Source organism: Peromyscus eremicus, chromosome 19 (genome assembly GCF_949786415.1).
Source record: "Peromyscus eremicus chromosome 19, PerEre_H2_v1, whole genome shotgun sequence".
In the NCBI taxonomy this organism is placed as follows: Eukaryota; Metazoa; Chordata; class Mammalia; order Rodentia; family Cricetidae; genus Peromyscus; species Peromyscus eremicus.
In genome coordinates, this window is record NC_081435.1 from 40,564 (window position 1) to 62,982 (window position 22,419).

General features: G+C 41.2%; 1 long non-coding RNA gene across 1 annotated transcript in view; it reads right to left on the reverse strand.

Moving 5' to 3' along the window:
- Positions 1-5,576: 5,576 nt before the first annotated feature.
- Positions 5,577-22,419, reverse strand: part of LOC131895784 (uncharacterized) — a 60,701-nt gene continuing 43,858 nt past the window's right edge. The window contains exon 3 of the long non-coding RNA XR_009375269.1: positions 5,577-6,810. This is a non-coding gene — a long non-coding RNA (uncharacterized LOC131895784). The remainder of the gene's footprint in view (positions 6,811-22,419) is intronic.

Here is a 22,419-nt window from a genome sequence, read left to right on the forward strand (position 1 = left end):
TGGCTCCAATGCCAGTGAAGGAAAGATTTGCTATCAAGGTGAGAGCAAGCAGCTAAACAGCAAAAGCTCCTTCTTGATTTCTTTATATAGGCTTCCAGCACAAGGCATGGCTGAGTTTAAAGGTGGGGTTTTTCACCTCAAAACATCTGAATTAAAGGTGTGTCTTTCCCCATCAATATCCAGATTAAAGGAATGTCTTTGTACTACAAAGATCTGGATTACATGTGGATCTTCCTTCTTCAAATTAAGCAAAAATTCTTCACAGATGTGCCCCTCCATTTTAGGTTTTAGTTAATTCCAGATGTAAACAACTTTACAAACAAAAATAGTCATCACAACTGCACCCCATGTCAACTTGACACAAAATTATATCTTTTTATGTCATGATTAATTTCCAAATATAAAACAGTAACCAAGTCATAATAATGCCTAAACATGATATAACTATTCCAAGTACAAGGCAAACACATTATATATTAGACTAGCTAAAAATTATGCCTAACATGATTTACCTATCCGTGTACAACTGCAAACACATTATAAAGTTAGAATAAGTAGCAATGTCCCTTGAGGGACATTCTTTTAAAGTCTCAAATTTAAATATGATAACCATCAATATTCTCCTTTCTTTTGGCATGAATTTGTTTTTATTTATTTAGTTAGGTAAGTAGGTAGGTAGGTAGGTAGGTAGGTAGGTAGGTAGTTATTTTTGGTTTTACATCCCAAACAAAATTTCCCCTCCCTCCTCTCCTTTAAGTCCCTCCCCCACTCCCCCTTTTCCTGCTCCCCATCCATTTCTCCTCCTCTCTTTTCTCTTCAGAAATGGGCAGGCCACCTGTGGATGTCTGCCAACCAAGTTGTATCAAGTTGTGATGAGACTAGGCATGTCCTCTTCTATTACAGCAATTTAGTAGGAAGAATGGTTCCCAAAAGCAGGCAATAGAAACAGGTCCTGCTCTCACTGTTAGGAGTCCTACAAGAAGACCAAGTTACACAACTGTAACATATATGCAGAGGTCCTTGTCCCATGGATGCTTCCTGGTTGGTGGTTCAGTCTCTATGAGCTACTATGAGCCTCGGTTAGTTAGTTCTGTGGAATCTCTGGTAGTGCTCCTGACCCCACTGGCTCCTACAAAAATTTAGTTATTATTTTATGTGCATTTATGTATGCCTGAGTGAGAGTATCAACTCCTTTGCAACTGAAGTTGTAGACAGTTGTGAGCTACATGTGGTTTTTTTTCATTATTTTAAATAGTAATTATTTCATATGATGAGTGTATGGAAATCTACTGATGGGTATTTAAAATAATAATATATACTTATTTATTCATAGAGAAGGGGAAATATATCTGTATAAATATATATTTGTAAATATTATACATATGTATACATTAGAGAAAGACAGACAATGAACATACAATACATGTCATGCCATACCATCATTCCATTCATATGGAGGCTAAGGGACAAATTAGGAGGAGTAAGCTCTTCCCTTCCACCCACTTAGCCATCTCAGTGGCCCCTCCCTGGTACTTTTCATGATCAACTTGCAGCTTTCTGCCTTAGAGGGTTTTCTTGTGGTTCTGAAACTCATATAATATTGTACATTAAAGTGTATTGTGAAAATTTGTGCAAAATTTTGTTTCAAATGAATGATGCTCTTAATAAAAGCTCACCCTAGGGATAAGAATTCTTGATGGGAGGGTTGCTGTGTGTCTAGTTTGAAAAAACTGATTGTCCAGAGTAGTAGATGGGAAAAGGCAAAAGTGAAGTTACACTGCCATGCAGGTAAATGAGTTCACTGGAAACCACCAGTGAATATGAAAAAGCACCAAGGAAGGTTTCAGGGTGAGTCATTAAAGTGGCATGTTCCTTCTTGGCATTGTGCCTTTAAGAGTCTGTCCTATGTGCCCCATGCACTGGTCTAAGGCTATTGGTCATTAGTGCGCTGCATGCCCCTGTGGACAGTTCAGGTTTTAGCATTTAACTAGTTGCAGTAGTCATCACATACTTATCCAAATATAACATTCTTACAAGGGTCAAAATTTCCAAGGAACTTCAAAAGTTAAATAACCTTCATGGTTACTGCACTTTTTAGAATGCTAAAGTCTCAAAGAATTAGTGAAAAACATTCCAGTTAGATGAATTACCTTGTATATTTTGATCTCTAGATACTTTTAAAACAAGAATTACTGAAAAGATGATGCAAAATGATGTGCACAGAACATGGTATACTGAGGTTCATGTTTAAATGTTGCATTTCAGGATCAAATATGAACACAGTCATTAATTATACCCAGACCTTGGCTTTATTTCATACTTGATGGTACTCAGAATATGCTGTCTCAAAACATGGGCCTAGACACAGGAAGTTATGAGTGGATGAATGAATGTGAGAAAGGACTCAGATCTTCCCCTGAAGCTGCTCATAAAACCTAGAAGGGACTCCTGACCATTTTTTGAAGCTGGTCAGAAGCACCACATGTCCTCCATAGAGGAAAGGTGCAGCCTCATATCTGAAGATTGATGAAGGCACACAAAGGACATGATCCAAAAGCCCTCACTATTTGCCATTTATCTGCTTGACTCATATTGCTTTCATTTTGACACACACTTCATAACATTTCACTTTCCATCAACTCTAATATAAAATCTCAGGTCTACCACATGTTCTAAAGGGCACAGAACTGGTCCTGAGCCCAAGAGGCCTGCCACATGGGTGAAATGTTAGGCTCACCAGAAGTCGAGTATCAGAGAAGGTCCCTGAGGTGGGAAGGATAGGGGTATTGGGAAATATGGGGGATACATAAAGGCATCATTGTGTGGTAGGGAAGAAACTGTAGTGGACATGAAGGCTGTAGCCCACCTCAAGAATCAGGACCATAATGAAGTCTAGAGTAAGGGCCCATCAGTTCTTCAGGGCCATGTGTACCTCTGTTCCTACAAGTTGAAGAATTTGGAGACAGAGGTTTGATTTGGGCCCAGATGAGTGTTTGGAAGATTCCTTTTCTTTGGAAGCCTTGTTCTGGTCTTTAGCTGCCTGTAGGGTCAATAATTCCTCTTGAGATAATCACCACAGCAGGCTTAATGCCCTTCCACCATCTCCATTAGTCACTCTAACCTGTGCCTGGGATGTTACCCCACTTTTAAACTAAGAGGTGTTCTGGGACTGCTGGATGTCATTTGGGACAGTTGGTAGCAGGACTCTGTGAAGCTTGTGGTAACTGCCATTTGGTGGAGGCATCAGAACTCTTGGGGATGGACTGACTACTCCTGTTTGCTTGCTCATCCTGTTGAGACTTTAGGCACTAGTGAGACGCTGGTGTCATCAACTTTGTTCTTGGCTTTTAGGCTTGGAAGGCTGGCTAGGGGTGGCATATACTGGGCAATGACAACTTTTCTAAGACCCTGCAGGCATGTACAAGGGTAACAGCTGTCCTTATACCTTCATACATATCAAACAGTTTGAGCAAGGGATACCTCCTTCCATCCTTCCCCCTGATAGTTGGAAGCTCATTGAATAAGTTGAGTCTAACCAGCACCTCCCCACATGAGCCTAGTGCCTGGCTGGGTGCACAGGATTCAGGGTTAGAAGCTCCCCAGGACAGTGAGGTGGGGATGGATGGCAGCCGACGATGTTGGATTTGTCTTCTCTCATCTCCCTCCACCACTCTGTGGCTGGGCCTCAATATTATATTCTTTTATGATTAAGTAATTTGATACTGATTAAGTGAAGTCCAAAAAGTTGCCATTAGCGTATATTTAAAATATCTGACTTTTTAAATTATAAATTAGCATATTCACTTAATATTATATGAAAATATGCACATTTAAGGAGTATTTCTTAAGAAAAGGATATTCTATGTAATGAAAACTAATTCTGGATTAAAAGAATCTTGAAAAAATTTTCAGATCTAAGCACTTGTTGGGGCTTCCCTTCCTTAGAAAGACTCGGGTTGTGAAAGTTTGTAAGTAAGTCTTCATGCTTTTCTCTTAAAAATCTCTGCTTTGTTGTAGAACAAGAAACCTAAGAATAGGTAGAAGGAAAATGTACTTTTCCTCCTCTATTTACTACTTTTCTTGTAAAACTCATTTGAGAACCAAATAATAGGACTCTCCTTTAAAAAAAAAGTGTTCTCCTCTTCAAAAATGTATTCTATTAGAACCATCATAAAACTGTTTTATTCTGCCTTCTAAGGATATCTTGGAAGTATGGTAATTTGAATATAAGCTAATACGGAGTGGCATTATTAGGAGGTGTGGCATTGTTGGAGTAAGTGTGGCCTTGTTGGAGGATGTATATCACTGAGGGGGTGGGCTTTGAGGTCTCTTATGCTCAAGTCATGCCCAGTGTCTCAGAGCATTTTTTGTTGCCTGTGGGGTCAAAATGTAGCTCCTTCTCCACTTTCTTCTCCTTCTCTAGCACCATGTCTGCCTGCATGCCTCCATGTCCTGCTATGATCATAATGGACTAAACCTTCAAAACTGTAAGCCACCTCATTAAAGTTTTTCTTTTATAATTATTGCTGTGGTCATGGTGTTCCTTCACAGCAGTAGAGACCCTAACTAAGACAGTAGGTATCCAACATACTTGCAGAGAACAATGGACTCAAAAGAGAATTTTACTTTTGGACCACCCTTTGGGCATGGATCTCTGGTATAAACCAGCTCAGATGCAGAATCCCTTGTAAGGGTTTGCACATTTAGCTGTATTTGTTACAAATACTTTCAAATCTGTATCATCTACACAGACACCACTGAAGAGCAAGCCCAAGGTCAATCAATTCACCTTGCTAAGTGGAAACCTGGGACAGCCATGTGTCATGCAGTGGGTAGGAGCTGATCTGTTGTTCTGCCCCGAGTAGCAGCATGGAGAGTCAGAAATACCTTTCTCTTTGTGTTCTGCCTTTTTCTTTCCTATTACTTCTGACATGACCTTTCACCCATTTAACTAGAACTTTCCCAGCACACGCAGTCAGCCCAACCAAGCCATTTCCTTCCCATGCTACTCACCCTAGTTACCTCTGTGTCTTCAAAGCCTAGTGTAATAAATGTTTCCTAAGTCTACACCAAAACATAAACTAGTACATGAAGAAATTAACAACTCTACTTCTAGGCAACTAGAAGATGTTTTAGACAGAGACAGTAGTGGCCACTACAATCCTAGAGAATGATACCTCATGATATATATATTGAAGACTCAAAGATTTAAAAATAGGATTAATATTAAACTACTGAAACAATATGCAGGTATAGAAAAAAGCCTTGAAGGAATTTTTGATATTTATCTCTAAATGCTGAAAGCAAAAATTATTTCTCATATTTCCTCTTTTTGAAAGTCAAATTTTACATATTTTCTAATAAGGCAAATGCAATGTCTCTGTTGTGAATTAAAAAATGATGACTTTCAATGTAGATGAATCTCTAAATGGTCTTATTAAATAAAAAACACAGAGCCAAATATAGGGGTGAAAGCCTTAGCGATCAGGGAAATAGTGATAGCAACCAACCTTACCTCTCCAGCTCTGCAGCTACCAAAAGTGAGCTACTTCCTGTCTACCCACGCCTTTATTGCCTTGCTGTTCTGACCTCTCATTGGCTCTTAGCCCAGCTACCTCACTTCTTTGTTACTGCCTGTCTGTACAGACCTTCAGGGATTAAAGGCATGTGTCACCAAGTTTGGCTCTATTCCAAGTGTGACCTTGAACACACACATACAGAGAACCTGCCTGCCAAGTGATCAGATTAAGGGCATGTGCTACCACTGCCTGACTTTTGTGTTTACTTAATGGCTTGCTATTTCCTCTGATTTCCAGGCAAACTTTATTTATTAACATACAAATAAAATATCACCACATTTCAGCACAAATAAAATATCACCACATTTCAAAACACATAACAGGCACTCAGAGTTGTAGGCAGAAAAGAGCTAACACAGCAAGCTGGCCACTCTACTTGGAAAGTTGTGCTGCCTCCTTGGTTGGTGTCTGGGAGTTGAGATTTCAATTTTTTTTTATTTATATATATACATGTGTATGCAGTTATGTTTGTATACATTATGTATACCATATAGATACTTATAAAAACATGCACATAACTATACTCATAGATCTTCACACAACATGCATACCAACCCCACAAAGGTTGTTTCTTTTTAACTTCCTGTTATGCTAATTTATTGTACATCTAATTTAATTTCAAAATGCATTTCTATGTGTGTATATGTGTGTGTGCATGCATATGTGTAGACACATACACGATTTTAAATGTATGAATATGGGTACATGTATGTGTGTATTGTGTGGGAATAAGCATGTGTGTATTGTGGCACAACAATGATGGTGCTCTCATCCTTTATGATGGGCCAATGACACTATTACAGTGGGGTGGGGCATGCTTGTTCATGCTTCATTCTATGCATGGAACTTCTATGCTTATAGAGCACTGATGTTGTCTAAGATACCAGGATCTTTCTTAGATGGATGTCTACAATCTATGTCACATGTTAAGTCCCTAAGATAATGTTTGACACCAAGTACATGTAAGTTTTCAACTTCTCCTTCCTCTTCCACTGCACTTTCAGATTATGGTAAATCACCACCACCAAGTAACTCTAAATACACTTACTGGCTATCCAGAACTTGGTAAAGAACAAGAGAGTATGGGTTCCTAGGGCACACTAATGTTGACAGGAAGACTTCCAGGTGAGGTGTTCCTACTGCAACTGTTACTACAGGCATCCAGGCTGGCACAGCAAAGCAGCATCTCTGCCGGGTGACTTTATAAGTTCTCTTCTTCCAGATTCTGCTGCTGTAAACAGGAAAAGTATTTCAAGCTCTATGATTAGAAAGCTGGTTTAATTGGGGCTACCTTCCCTAAATCCTGTTTGACTTTTGAGGGTAGCACAATGCTTATACTTCATCTAGAAATAACAGGAAGAATTTCCCCACAATTTTTCTGTTATAACTGAGATTTTATTGGTTGAAAACCAGTACAAAGACATGTTAATTCAGTTTTGTTTTCTTTCTTTTTGCATGCCACAATTCTTAAGTGTGGATTTTCATCCACACTAAGATCTTGAATAGAGGAAAGGAATACCTTGACTAACCCCTCAGATCTCTAAGATGTTTCCTTCCCACTACCCTTCAAATGTCATGTTAGGGCAAGAAAAAAGCATCCATGGTAAAAAAATAAAATAAAATAAAATAAAAAGGAAACCCAACACTAAGGAGGCTGAGTTAGAAAGATTGTTGGAAATCTGAGGCCCACCTTGAGGGATAAACTTTCAGGGAAGGAGAGAGGCAAAGGACAATGGGAGATTGGGAAGGGGTATGTTCAAAGTGGGATATGTCCATTATTTTATACTACTAATCTCCACTTACATTTGTTAGAAAAGGTGACAACAGCTGAGGCAGAGTCAGCACCTGTCCCAGGACTCCACTTTCCAAAATGGGACAGGATAAACTGCTGTTACACTGCTATTCAGTGAATGACAGCCTCAGAAGTCATCAACTACCATGATGAGAGGAGGTAGGGAAAGCCTCATGGCTTTCTGCTTTCTGGTCAATCCCACTTCAAGTTGTATTTAATGATGGTAAAGTGACAAGCTGGAGGGCAAAATTTCAAAAAGCTCTGTTCCCCAAGGCCCAGGTACTGCAGATAGCACAATACAAGCCTCATGATAAGAGAATCTTGATGATAAGACGAGTCTCAGGAATGATAGACCAGTATTTGAACTGCGTACATACGGACTGAGTCTGCCCCATCCCCAATGACCTTCCTCTTTTCAGCAGTGAAGTTCTGTAGTAGGACAGGATGATTGAATTGTAAGTTGTCCCCAAGCAATGATGATGACTGAAGCCTTCAGGTACCTTCCCTAATTACCAATCCAAAGACATCTGCATGCTTGACCACCTTTGTGCTTCCCTGAGCAGAGTAAGAGGCCTGACCTCTGTGACACTACATAAGGAATCAATGTCATGGTTATGTATGTGCCTTTGACTAGTTGGCAGCTCACTCTATTAAAGTGGGCTATGATTCAGAACCAGAAAAAAGTGAGCAGAAATCAATTTCTGATAAGTCAGTGCTGACATTCTTTGTGGGAAGACCTGATCTCACATCAGTGAGTGGACATGACAGGGAGTTTTATTGAAAGGGGTCACTAAGGCACAGTTCAGTGTTCCAGGGGTTTTCAAGGTAGAAGACAAATGACACCTTGAGAAGAATTTCAATAGCAAGAACCAAGGAACACCCTGATAGTGCATGCCATAAATGATACACAGAAGAGGACGCCATGCCCACAATGCAGAAGAGGCCCTGTGAAGATCTATACAACCCTCATTTGCCTTATCAAGCCAGCCTCTAGATCAATGGAGGACCAGCCTCTGCTGTTATATTAACTGCCTGTGATATTCTTTCATGGAAGCAGACCACAGAAGGAAGGAAAGGCATCATGGGACCATGTTGTGACTCTATTTGGTAATCTCTACTCAGAAGCAACAATTTTCCACATGAGCCCATGGTGCCTCTTTACCATGGGCATAGTCACCAAAGCAACAGGAAAAACTCTCCCAAGCACCTTTCTCTCCTACCTACTTCACCTTTCTATTTGAGTAATGTGTATTCATCTGGACTCTGTGTTGTGAGTGTTGGTGTCTGTGTACATTTCCCTTGGAAAAGGCCAGTGTTCCTCAGAGCATACTTGAGATATAAGAGAAGGGCTGTGGATCTCTCCATCTGTTTCCATTGGTTACTAGATGAAGGCTCTATGATGACAGTTAGGTTATTCACCAGTCTGATTACTGGGGTAGGCCAGTTCAAGCACCCTCTCCACTATTGCTAGTAGTCTAATCTGGGGACAAGCTCTGGAAGTCCAGTCAAAGAGAGGGAAGGGGGATTGTATGGGCAAGGGCAGTCAATATCATGATGGGGAAATCTACAGAGAAAACAGAACCAAGCTCCTAGGAACTCACGAACTTTAGACTGACAGCTGTGGAACCTACGTAGGACCAGACTAGGCCCTCTGCATACAGGAGACAGTTGTGTAGGGGCCCCTGGCAGTGGGATCAGGATCTGTTCCTAGTGCATGAGCTGGGTTTCTGGAGACCATTACCTATGATGGGACTCCTTGCTCAGCCTTAATGCAGGGGACAGGGGCTAGGTCCTGCCTCAACTGAATGTACCAGACTTTGCTGACTCCCCATGAGAGGCCTTACCATTTTGGAGGAGGGGATGGGGGTTGGGTCAGGAGGCTAGCGGAGAGTGGGAGGAGGGATGAGAAGGAGACCTATGGTTAGTATGTAAAATGAATTTTAAAGAAAAAAATTTTTAAAAGAAAGGGGCAATAAATATTGTCCTCTATCAGTATCCACATGTTATTTTTTTTCCAGAAAGGCTAAACATAGTCCAAGGCTAATTACAAATTACAAAGTAGCTTCAGACAAATCTGAACTAAAAAGTATCCACTGCTTCAACCAAAAAGAGAAATGGGTACCAGATAGTCCCAGAATATCAATGTAACCAGATTTATCTTTAACATAAAAACTGCCTGGATACATCCATACACTGAAAGTAACTCAGGCCAACATTGTCGCTGAAAAAGCCTATGATAAGCACCTAAAGTGAAAATAGACCAGAATTAACCATTAAACTAAAAATGTCAAGAAGAGAAGTATTCCAAGGCCTAAGGATGAAGACCAGGAATAAAGCTTAAGTAACAATGGCTCTCCTTCACTCAGAGAGGCCAGGGACCAATTCTAAGAAGAAAAGTGTACCTGGGCCAAATCCTGACCTAAAAGAGGCCTGTACCAAAACCAGAAGATGAGTAAGCTCTGGCCCAGAGGAAAAACAGAGGTATGCCTGGGGCAGTCCATTAAATGGAAGAGTCAAGGCCAAATGGGAAAAGGAAAGGAAAGCAAAGGAAAGGAAAGGAAAGGAAAGGAAAGGAAAGGAAAGGAAAGGAAAGGAAAGGAAAGGAAAGGAAAGGAAAGGGAAGGGAAGGAAAGGAAAAGAAAGGAAAGGAAAGGAAGGGAAGGGAAGGGGAAGAAAGGGAAGGAAAGGGAAGGGAAGGGGAGGGAAGGAAAGGGAAGGGAAGGGAAGGAAAGGGAAGAGAGGGGAAAGGAAGGAAAGGAAAGGATGTCCATGCCCACCCTTGACCCTAAAGAAGGCTGGCCCCAAACTAAGAAGGAAATGGGTCCTGGCCAACCCCTCAGAAGAAAAAGACACAGCTCAAAGAAAGAAAAGGAGAATATCCATGCCTAAACTTTAACTGAACTGAAGCCAGGGCCCTTACCAAGATGAGAAGTTGGCCTGAGCATAACTCTGACCCTGAAAAAGACTGGGCTCAAACTAAGAAAGAAAGTGGGCCCAGACCAATCCCTCAAATGAAAGAGGCCAGGGCAAAGCAGGAAAAGGGGAACATAGGGGCCTAACACTTACCCTGACAAAAGCCTGAGAAAAAACAAGGAGAGAAGAAGACCTGGGACATTCTCTTAAATTAAAGAGGCCAAGATCGATCACAGCAAGAAAAAATTACCTGCCTATAATCCTTACCCTGATGAAGTATGAGCCTAAGCAAGAAGAGATGTGGGCCACATCAGAGCCCAAGAAATGTAGTGGGCCTGAGTCCAATCCTAACTATGAATATGCCTGGGCCCTAATCAAGAAGAGAAGTGGGCCTGGGCCATCCTCTTAAAAACTAAGAAAACATATTTGCCCAGCTCTAATCCTTATTCTGAAGAAACCAAGGACCAAATGAAGAAGTAGGTCTGGGGCAAATATTGACTCTGAAGAATTCAGAACTCATACAAATCTCATAGAACAAACCAGGCAAAATCAAAAGTGGAAAGAAATGTTACAGGCCAATCATAGACCTTGCTGAAGATAAAATCCAAACTTTAAAATCAAGGGAACTCCTGCCAACCCAATGAGAGATATGTGGCCAGACTGAATGTGACCATAAGAAGCCCAGTTTGAAAAGACAATCTAAATGGTTCCTGGTCCAACTACAAAGAACTTTTCATAGGCCAAACACTGAAGTCAAGTAGCCAAGGACCAAGCCCTATGGGCAAGAAGTCCAGGCAATCCTAGAAGAGAAACATGCCTGACCATAAAATGCATGGATGAATGCAGGATAGTCTCTGCTGCTAGCCACAGGAAAACATAATGGAATTCAGCTACTGTCACAAAAGCTAATACTTGGAAAAGTCAAGAACTTCTTCAAAGGTCATACCATGGCTTAAGAAGTCTTGGTGAAACAGTCCAATTAAGAAATGGGCTATAGAACTAAACAGAGAATTCTCAACAGAGGAAACTCAAATGGCTGAAAGACATTTAAGGAATTGCTCAACATCCCTAATCATCAGGGAAATGCAAATCAAAACAACTCTGAGATACCACCTTACGCCTGCCAGAATGGCTAAGATCAAAAACACTGAAGACACCTTACGCTGGAGAGGATGTGGAGCTAGGGGAACTCTCCTCCACTGCTGGTGGGAATGCAAGCTTGTACAACCACTTTGGAAATCAATATGGTGCTTTCTTAGAAAATTGGGAATCCATCTCCCCCAAGATCCAGCTATACCACTCTTGGGCATATACCCAAGGAATGCTCAACCACACCACAAGAGCACTTGTTCAGCTATGTTCATATCAGCATTGTTTGTAATAGCCAGAACATGGAAACAACCTAGATGCCCTTCAACTGATAAACAAAATGTGGTATATATACACAATGGAATACTACTCAGCAGAAAAAAACAATGACATCATGAGGTTTGCAGACAAATGGATGGATCTAGAAAAAATCATCCTGAGTGAGGTATCCCAGACTCAGAAGGACAAACATGGTATGTACTCACTCATAGCAGGATACTAGATGTGGAACAAGGATGACTGGACTGCTACTCACATCACCAGGGAGGCTACCTGGAAAACAGGACCCCAAGAAAGACACAGGGATCACCCAATGACAGAGAAATGGAATGAGATCTACATGAACAGCCTGGACATGAGTGGGGGTAGTGAAGGGCGAGGGTCGAGGGAAAGAGAGCTTGGGGGAGCAGGAGATCCCAGCTGGATCAACAACAGAGAGGGAGAACAAGGAATAGGAGACCATGGTAAATGAAGACCACATGAGAATAGGAAGAAACAAAGTGCTAGAGAGGCCCACAGAAATCCACAAAGATACCCCCACAACAGACTGCTGGCAATGGTCGAGAGACAGTCCAAACTGACCTACTCTGGTGATGGGATGGCCAAACACCCTAATTGTCGTGCTAGAAACCTCATCCAACTACTGAGGGATCTGGATGCAGAGATCCATGACTAGGCCCCAGGTGGATCTCTGGGACTCCAATTAGCGAGAATGAGGAGGGTTTATATGAGCAAGAATTGTTGAGACCAAAGTTGGATAAAGCACAGAGACAAATAGCCAAACGAATGGAAACACATGAAATATGAACCAATGGCTGAGGGGTCACCAACTGGATCAGGCCCTCTGAGTGGGTGAGACAGTTGATTGACCTGATCTGTTTGGGAGGCATCCAGGCAGTGGCACCAGGTCCTGTGCTCATTGCATGAGTCGGCTGTTTGAAACCTGGGGCCTATGCAGGGTCGCTTGGCTCGGCCTGGGAGGAGGGGACTGGACCTACCTGGACTGAGTCCACCAGGTTGATCTCAGTCTGTGGGGAAGGCTTTGCCCTGGAGGAGATTGGAATGGGGGGTGGGCTGGGAGGAAGGTGAGGGGGGCGGGAGGGGGGAGAACAAGGGAATCTGTGGCTGATATGTAGAACTGAATTGTATTGCAAAATAAAAATTTTTAAAAAAAAGGAAGTCTTGGTGATATTTTAGCTTTTGTATATATATTAGCTGGTTCCTAAAATGATTTTCTTGTGTACTTCCAAGAACTCCTAACAATGTATTTATCTAAAATACCTATCAAGCATCCAAGGCCAAATGATCTCCTGAACTAAGGTAACACCCTTGTGGAAATGACACCTGTTCCCTAGGTTAGGTGGATAGCTTTATTTCTTGTGCAATCTGAGACCCTCTCTTTCTATTACTAACATTATAGACTCTTAATTTCTTACCTAACTACTTCTAGGAATAAAGACTGAGCACACAGATCCCCTAACTGATCATTAGCTCTCAACTGACCTCCTCTTTTAACCAATCCATTTTCAGATTGTAAAAGAAAGCCTGACAGTCACTGCCTGAGGAAAATTCTTATCTGCCTTTATGACCCCATAAAATTCAAGCCTGGTAACCTTGCTCGGGGAGAGGATTGCTATGGCTTGGGTTTATAACTGAACACCTCAGAGACTTGAGAGGATTTAGGGGTACAAGGAGATGAAGAGGAAGATAGGAGTGTAGAACTTGAGGATGAGATGGAAGATGAGGAAGAGTACTAGATGGGTAAGAACGAGATAAGAAGGACCTAGATGAGGCAAAACTAAAATGAGAGAATTAAGATAAAACTTAGAGGGGACAGCAGATAAAGGTAGAGACAAATCAGGCAAGAAAGAAACTAGGCTTGAGTACAGAACTGTAGCTGTATAGATAGGATTTTTATCCCAGAAGAATAAAGTAGATGGACAAAGAGCTCATTATGTTGAGATTCTTTTTTCCCAAAAATAGTTCTTGCTATTTGTAGTTTCTCTCCTGGGCCCTGGGAAGTATATTATTAAAGCTGGCCCTTTAATAATATACAAGAATTCTCTTCTTCATCCAACCCAGGAAACACCCTCACCTGAAGAGAGGGCCTGAAACACCACGTTCTCAATGGAGCCAATGGCTCCCTTACAGATGAAAGCAAATGGAGACATTAACATATTTGGTAGTTAGAGAGAACCTTGAGGCACTCTGATCCCAGACTTTGATTTCACTTGATATTTTACAGTCAACCAAGGCCTCAAAAGAGACACACAAAGGCATGTTTGTTGAGAGTCTAAGACTCACAGATTTCATGTACTGTGTGGATCACATACATTTCATTTACAACATGTACCACCATCCTCAAAACATGCAAGCCAGGATATTCCACTCACCATAATGATCCAAGCTCTCATCTGAGTAACCAGTGAATATGGACATAGCATAATACAAAGGGTGTTATACTGCACACTGTTGTGGTCTGATAAAACTCCAAATCTTGACTTCAACTGATATTTCTAGGAACAAACAAGTCTCAAAAGTAACATAGGAGTAACCCTTCCTATCAAGAAGCTTGAACTAACGCAAAATTGGCCTTCTTCTAATTAACTGACATCTGGACACATTCCATCCTAGCCAAACCAGCAAAGTTTGCTAGTGACCTGAATATTAACACAGATGCAAGGCACAAAACAGACCTCAAAGAAACCTGACAGTTCTTTGACCTCCAGGTAGCCATATTGTCTTCAAGGGTGAATGGTCATCACCCTCTTTCCATCCAAACCAGAAAACAATCCCACCACAAATGAGCCAGGACTTAAAGGGACCAATGGCCAAAAGAAATGGACATACCCATGACTTCAGCCTGCTCTGATGCCAGGCCTTTTCAAATTATTTTTCTGGACAACCCATAACTTCATTTGTGACCTAGGCCACACCCTGTTCATCAAGAAACATGGACTCACCCATTATCATTTCTTCACTGAAAATGCATATCAGGTCATAGGCCATGAACACCCACCAATGCTAATCTGGCAGCTTCTTGACCATTTAAATGAGGCTGAGCTCATTTAAATTATATGTACAGGTATTGTATACTCTCCTTTTATCCAGCCAAGTCACATATCCTCACCACAGGGGAACCAGGACCACACCAAGGCCTTTATGATATCTGGGTCATATCTGACAATTCAATAGTCTGGAAACCTTGGGCATGAAGTGCTGAGAGCTGCTGGTAGCAATGGCTTTACAAGAAGCTATGGGAATATATAGCAGGTGACAACTAGTGTTGAGCAGGTCAACCCACCAAATAAATGACTCTCGGATGGGAAGCCCCACCTGGAAAAGCCATGGAAAAACCCACTGACAGCAAATGACCAGTTGCTCCTATCTGTAATTTCTCTCATGCACCACTTCATTTCTTCCCTAAGAATTGCTACGGGTGCTTCCTACTGCTTGTCTGTTTATTTCATGTGAGTATTCCATCTTTGGGCACACATATGGGTGTGGATGGTCAGGAAGATTTCTACTTAAACTGTATAATTTTGATGAATAGAAATAATATTAAGATATTTCTCATTATTCAGACTGACATAGAAAAGTAATAATATTTTCACTCACAACGACAGCTAATTTTAGACTTCAGAATAAATTCAAAGCAAGCTAGTTGCCCCTGGAGATGAACAGACAAGGATGAATTCCCAGGTATTTATTGCTGATTCATGGTAAGACTTGAAGCAATTTTGATAGACATAACCCCCTGCAGTAATAGACTTTCTGCACATACTCTCTACCACTCGAAGTTCAGCTAACTAACTGTTCATTGTTTAAGTCCTGAATTTCAATGTCATTTTCTGTCTGTGAAAGAGCTATGTGCATGGCCAAGCATTACTCACTGGCAGGTCAATGTGACCTCCTTAGCCTAAGAGAAACAATGTGACTTATCATGTGTTATGAGATGGGATTGAGCCCTGAAAATGTAACATATAATTGTCCAGAGTTTGGCTGTGAGGGTGTCTGTGTAGAGCTATGCAGAGGAGAAAGAGATTTTCAGAAAGTATTTTTTTCAAGATTAAGTAAAAGAGAAAGTTACCATCAGGAAGCATATGAGTTTCTTTATTTTCCCCTTCAGATAGATAAGAATTTTTCCTAAGCCATCACTGCATTCATGGATTTTTTTATACCCTGGATTTTTTGCATACTCTGAATTTTTTTGCATACCCTGGGTGCTGACTAGAAGTTAGCTCCCCCAGTTAGCAATAATGAAGGATGTCTGGACCTAATAACTGTCCGTTTTTAGGTCCTAGGTCAACTTATGGAGATGTAGGACAAGTTTACCGTAAGTATGAGTTAGCCACAAACAAGCCTTCCAACTATGTTAGAGCCATTGTAACAACAAGAACTGAAAATCTGATGAGTGATATCCATCTCCTTAAATTCAAGGGTTTGTGGGTTACACCCTCTATTCTTCCAATACAGGCAATATTCTAACTCCAGATATGTTAGGATAACATCACTGCTCTCACATAGCCTGGGGTGCACATGAACATCATATAACATGAGCACAACTTGGAATCAAGGGTGTATTGGCTGCACCCAGAAATCCTCTGTGCCCAGCTCTTATCTGGACTTCTAGAGATCAATGATAACAAGTTAACCTCAATTATTCCCTGGCCCACACTCATTACTCCAGAATAAGTAAAAATGATGAACCCCAAGGATGGTAGTCTTATGAGTTACAAAAAAGCAAAGGCAATAACATGACATCAATGGTGGCCTAGCAACTCCATGATTAGCAAGTAGCCTGGAACCAGCTTTATTGCTGTGGACCATACTTTCTTCATGAATCCCACAATGATCCTTCCAACAAGGGAGACAGGACCACACCATGGTCCTAATGGAGTCAAGTGCTCACATTAATCACCAAATAATATGGGCATTTCTAAATACAAAAAATGATTCAACTGCATCTAGACTTCTCTTGACTTCAATCAATAACTTTTCCAAACTAGACTCTGTTCAACAAAACCATGCAATGATACATAAGTCTTCCTAACCTGATGACTGGATACCAAATGATATCTATGAAACCCGATGGTTCATTGACCACCAAGAAGTTAGGGGCCAACTTTCAAATGTGTTTGGGCCACACCCACTCTCTTTCAAATTTAGACAACATCCCCAGTTTAGTAGAGTCAGAACCAAACCATGGCCTTTGTGATGTCTGGGCCACAAAGGACAGTTCTACAGTCTGGGCATGAAGAATGTGTGGGCCACTCTCTCTAGTGATGTCTGACCATGTGCAATATGTACTTCAAAAGTTGAAGGCCAAGTTGACTTCAAGTGTGAGTTAGCCAAACCAAATCCTCTAACAAAGACAGACCCATTGTACTAACAAATATTGGTAATCTGATGAATGAAATCCAACACATATCTTTAGGACTTTTGAGCTTCATGCTCCTTTCAATCACCATGGAAAACATTCTTAAATCAGGGGGTAAGTAAACATCATATCACAGCCTTAATGTGACCTGGTCACTCTTAAATATTAACATGGACAAACTTTGGAATCAAGAGTTTGTGGGCCATACCCAGGAATACTCTGTACCCAGGTATTTTCTGGATTACCACAGTTCAAGGACAACTTAACCTCAAGTGTGATCTAGTCCATACACACAACTCTGGGAAGTTAGGACCCAGAGTAATACTTAGAGGTGGTGGCCTAATGAGTAACATAAGGACAAAGACCATAAAGGGACATCAATAGCAGCCTAGCATCTCTCTAATTACAAAGTAGACTATGCCAAGCTTAAATTCAGGGGAGTATGGGACACACCCTCTTTTCATATGAAGCAGGATATTCCTAAACACACAGGAGCCTGGACTATAACATGACCTTAAATAAGACAAAGATTCAAATTAATGACCAAAAATCATGGTTATGCCTTAATATTAATAATGAATAGATTGCACTCAACCTTATCCTGACTTCAGTTGATTTTTACCAGACCAGACCCTACTCACCAAAAATCTTGAGTTCAAACATGAGTCTTTCTAAGCTGATGACTGACAGCCAAATGAAAAAATGCAAGCTGTGATAGATGCCTGGGTCCAATTTAACTTCAAGGGTGTATGAGCCCCCAAGTGCTTCATGATACCCAGGAGATAATTCTCAATTTAGTGGAGCCAGGTCAACAATAGGATATCCATGGTTTCTAGAACACAGAAACAATAAGTGTACACTTTGGTAAGATAGATGTGTGGGCCCAGATGCTATCTGGTCTTCAACAAATCTAGGACAGGTTGATCCCAATTGTGCATTACTCAACACCAAGGCCTCAGAAAAGACTGGAACCAACATATCTACCAGCATTGTTGCACTGTAAATGACACTGGCCACATGAAATTCAAGGCAATATGTTATACAAACTTTTCATTTAATCCATGCCAGGACCATGTCATAGTCTTTTTTGGGTTCTGAGCCACATCTGGGCTTCAGAACTTTTGTATCCAGCCCCCCTTACATTCAGTTTCTGGCCCCAACTAAGGCCTCGTAGGAGCCAGAGATTGTTCCTGACCACGGAAGAGTCTGTGAATCCATAGTTGATCCATAACTGTACTACATAACACATTAAGCCTCAAACTGAACTCAGACTTTCTGAAAAACTTTAGACTATGCTACACAGACTGGAATTGAAAGACAAAGAACCCATACTGATACCTATCAGAATGAGACTAAACATCACCATGACCTAGACAAAGAGATCCCAGGTGCTCCCCCTGTACCTTCATATAAAGGAAACTTGGATCCGCTGAGTTATATGTCCTTTGTACTGACATCATCTTATTAGAACAGCATGGAGTTGCCTTTCTGCTCACATGGAGTTGCCTTTCTGCTCTCATTGTGCAAATGATGTTTCACTGAACAAATACAAGTGTCAACACCCATGCATTAGTGCTCAAATCTGATGCTCTGACTCACAAAGAATAAAGAAGTAATAATGAATTCTTAAAACTAAGTAACTGAGTAACAAGACTTCCCAAATATTCATGTTTAGTCAGGTTCCAGGGTATTTCACAGTCAAATATTTATTCACCAAAAGAAAGAAAATGAAATGCCACTTAAGATTACCTTTTCTTGAAGATGATGTAAGCATTTTTCAAAACGTGTTCCCAAAGCACCCAGAAGATTGTGATAGATTCCCTTTCAGTACCTAAGATATCTAGAAAAGGGCTATAGAGCCTCATGCAGTACCTCCAGCAGTGAGAAGAGTGATAGGTACTTTGGCAGTATCTAAAGCATCCAAAAGAGGGAACTAGATTGCATTGCAGTATCCAAAAGACCCAGAAGAGAGAGATGGCTTTCCTATTCAGTTCCCAAAGCACCTAGAAGAGGGCAACATATCCTCTTGCAGTACTTAAAAGTCTTAATTAGTTTTCTATTGCTGTAAAGTGATACCAGGACCATGGTAATTTTTATAAAGGAAGTATTTAATTGGGGCTTGCTTACAGTTTCAGAGATTTAGTCTATTATCATGGTGGGAAGCATTATGGCAGGGCAGCAGCCATGGTCCTAGAGAGGTAGCTAAGATTCTACATCCTAATCCACAGGCAGAAGCAAGAGAAAAACTTCATGCTTTGAATGGGCTGGTTGTAACTTCATAGCCCACCCCCAGTAAAACATTTCTGCCTACAAGGCCACACTGCCTAATCCTTTCAAATAGTACCACTCCTTGGTGACCAAGTGTTCAAATCTATGAGGCTATGGAAGCCATTCTCATTCATAACAACCACACAAAGCATCCAGAAGAGGGTGATGGCTATGCATGCACTGACCAAAGGAGGGAGATAGCTTCCTGGATCCTTCAGTGACAAGATATAGGTGATACATCCACATGCAGTACCCAGTGCATCCAGAAAAGTCAGCAGGTCCCCATCCAGAACCCTATGCAGTACAGTACACAAAGCATCTGGAAAAGGGCACCAGATCCCCTTGCAATACTGAAAGCATCCAGAAGAGGTCAACAGATTCCCATTAAGTTCCCCATGCAGTACACAAAGAATCCAGAAGATGGTAGTAGATACCCATGCTGTTCCCAAAGCATCCAGGAAAGGGTGATAGAGTCCCATGCAGTAGCAAAAGCATCCAGAACCAAGCAATAGATTCCTCATGAAGTACTCAGTACCCACAGAATCTCAAAGAGGGCAAAAAGAACCCCATAAAGATTGCCATTCAGTACTCAAAGCATCCAGAAGAGGGCCAAAGAACCCCACGCAGTACCAAAAGCATCAGCAAAGGGATGAAGGATTCCCTTACCGTACCTAGAGCAACTAGAGGAGGGTGATAGCCCCTTATTCAATACTCAAAACATGCAGAACATTAGTGATAGCTTCCCATGTAGCACCTCAGTAACCAGAAGAATGAGATAGATTCCCTTCCTGTACCCAAAGCAGGCAAAAAAGGGTGATAGTTTCCCCCATGCGTTACCAAAAGCACCCAGAAGAGGGTGATAGACCCTCTAGAAGTACCCAAAACATCCAGAAGAGGGCAAAACCTCCCAATATGTACCTCCATGCAGTGTTTACGGCATTCAGAAGCCTACAGATCCCTTTGCAATGCAAAACATATCAAAAAGGGGTCTTGGATCCCCCATGAAAATTCCATGAAATACCCAAAGAATCCAGAAGAGAGCTATATGCTATATATGGTAGTATCCAAAGCTCCAGAAGAGGGCAATCACTTCCCATGCAGTACCTCTAGTGACCAGAAGAGGGCAATAGATTCCCCTGCAGTACCCAAAGCATCCAGGAGAGGGGAATAGATTCCCTTGCTATACTCACAGGATCCAGAAGAGGTTGATACATCCCGTGGTATATACTATGTAGAGCACAAATAATCCAGAAGAGGGCTATAATTTCCCATGCAGTATCCAAGGTACCCAGAGGAGGCAGTTAGAGCCCCCATGGATGCTCCCAAAGCATCCATGAGACAGTGAACCCAGAAGAAAAAAGCCATTGCTTTTCCAGTAAGTATCAACAGCATCAAGAGAATAGTGGTAGATCACCATGCAATACCTGAAGTATACATAAGAGCAGTATACAGTCACTTGCAGTACCTAAAAGATCCAGAATAGGGCAATGCATCCCCTTGCAGTACACAAAGCACTCAGAAGAGAGTGATAGCTTCCCAAGGAGTATCAGCAGCAGGCAAAAGAGGAACATAGATCCCTTGAGAAGCTAAAGGACCCTGAAGAGGGCAATAATTTCCAAGTATCCAAAATAAGACTATAGCTTCCATGCAATTTCAGAAGCAGGCAAATGTGGATAGATCTCCATACAGTACCTAAAGCATCCAGAACTAGGAGATAACTCCCAATTCAGTACCCAAAGAATCCAAAAGAGAGCAGTTCATCCCCTTGCAGTAAACAAAGTACCTAGAAGAGTCAGATAACTTCACAAGCAGTACTAGAAGCATGCACCTCAGAAGGATATAATATTATCTAAGTAAACAAGATGTACATTGTAAGCAACTTCCAAAATTCTAGAATGGTAGAGACAGTTGGCTGCCTAGACAGTCACCCAAAGTTTCTCTGCAACATTGGGGCATCCATCTTCAGCCTATAGGCCCAGAGTTTTTCTCTCAGTTGCTTCTCCCTGTGTCCTGCAGAATGTCTGGCAGTCTCCTCTATGAAGCAGGAACCTGAAGGACCATCTCACCTTGTTTTGGCAACATTTAGTGGTCGGTCATTTTTCCCTGGGTCAGGCATGTCCAGTTGATACAACATTTTGTCAAGCACTTCAGGCATGAACAGTTTCTTGCCCAGTGGCTAACTTTTTCCAAACAAAGCAAACTCCATATGGAGCTTCTTCAATGCCCACCACCTTCTCTGAAGTAGATTGGTGCTGCCAGAAGAAGACATGTCAGAAAATCAAAGTTCTTAAAACATTTGAAATTCCATACTCTCTAGGTCTTTGAAATGTTTAAAGATTATCTACCTAATGGAAATATTTTTATGTATACCTAGAAAACTTAACTAACATGACTATAAGTTTGATTATCCTAGGTGACTATTAATCTGTATTTCTTAATTATACATTACAATTTAAATGAACTGCATAAACATAATACCTTAAACAAGAGTAGAAATATATACAGTATAACAAAATTAACTTTAAATTTGTATCAAACTAAAATCCATAGCAATGTAAAATATTTCAAATAAGTTGTTGCTCTTTAAAAGTAGATTCAGCCGGGCGGTGGTGGCGCACGCCTTTAGTCCCAGCACTCGGGAGGCAGAGCCAGGCGGATCTCTGTGAGTTCGAGGCCAGCCTGGACTACCAAGTGAGATCCAGGAAAGGCGCAAAGCTACACAGAGAAACCCTGTCTCAAAAAACCAAAAAAAAAATAAAAATAAAAAATAAAAATAAAAATAAATAAAAGTAGATTCAACAATATGGCGCTTTCTTAGAAAATTGGGAATCCATCTCCCCCAAGATCCAGCTATACCACTCTTGGGCATATACCCAAGGAATGCTCAACCACACCACAAGAGCACTTGTTCAGCTATGTTCATATCAGCATTGTTTGTAATAGCCAGAACATGGAAACAACCTAGATGCCCTTCAACTGATAAACAAAATGTGGTATATATACACAATGGAATACTACTCAGCAGAGAAAAACAATGACATCATGAGGTTTGCAGACAAATGGATGGATCTAGAAAAAATCATCCTGAGTGAGGTATCCCAGACTCAGAAGGACAAACA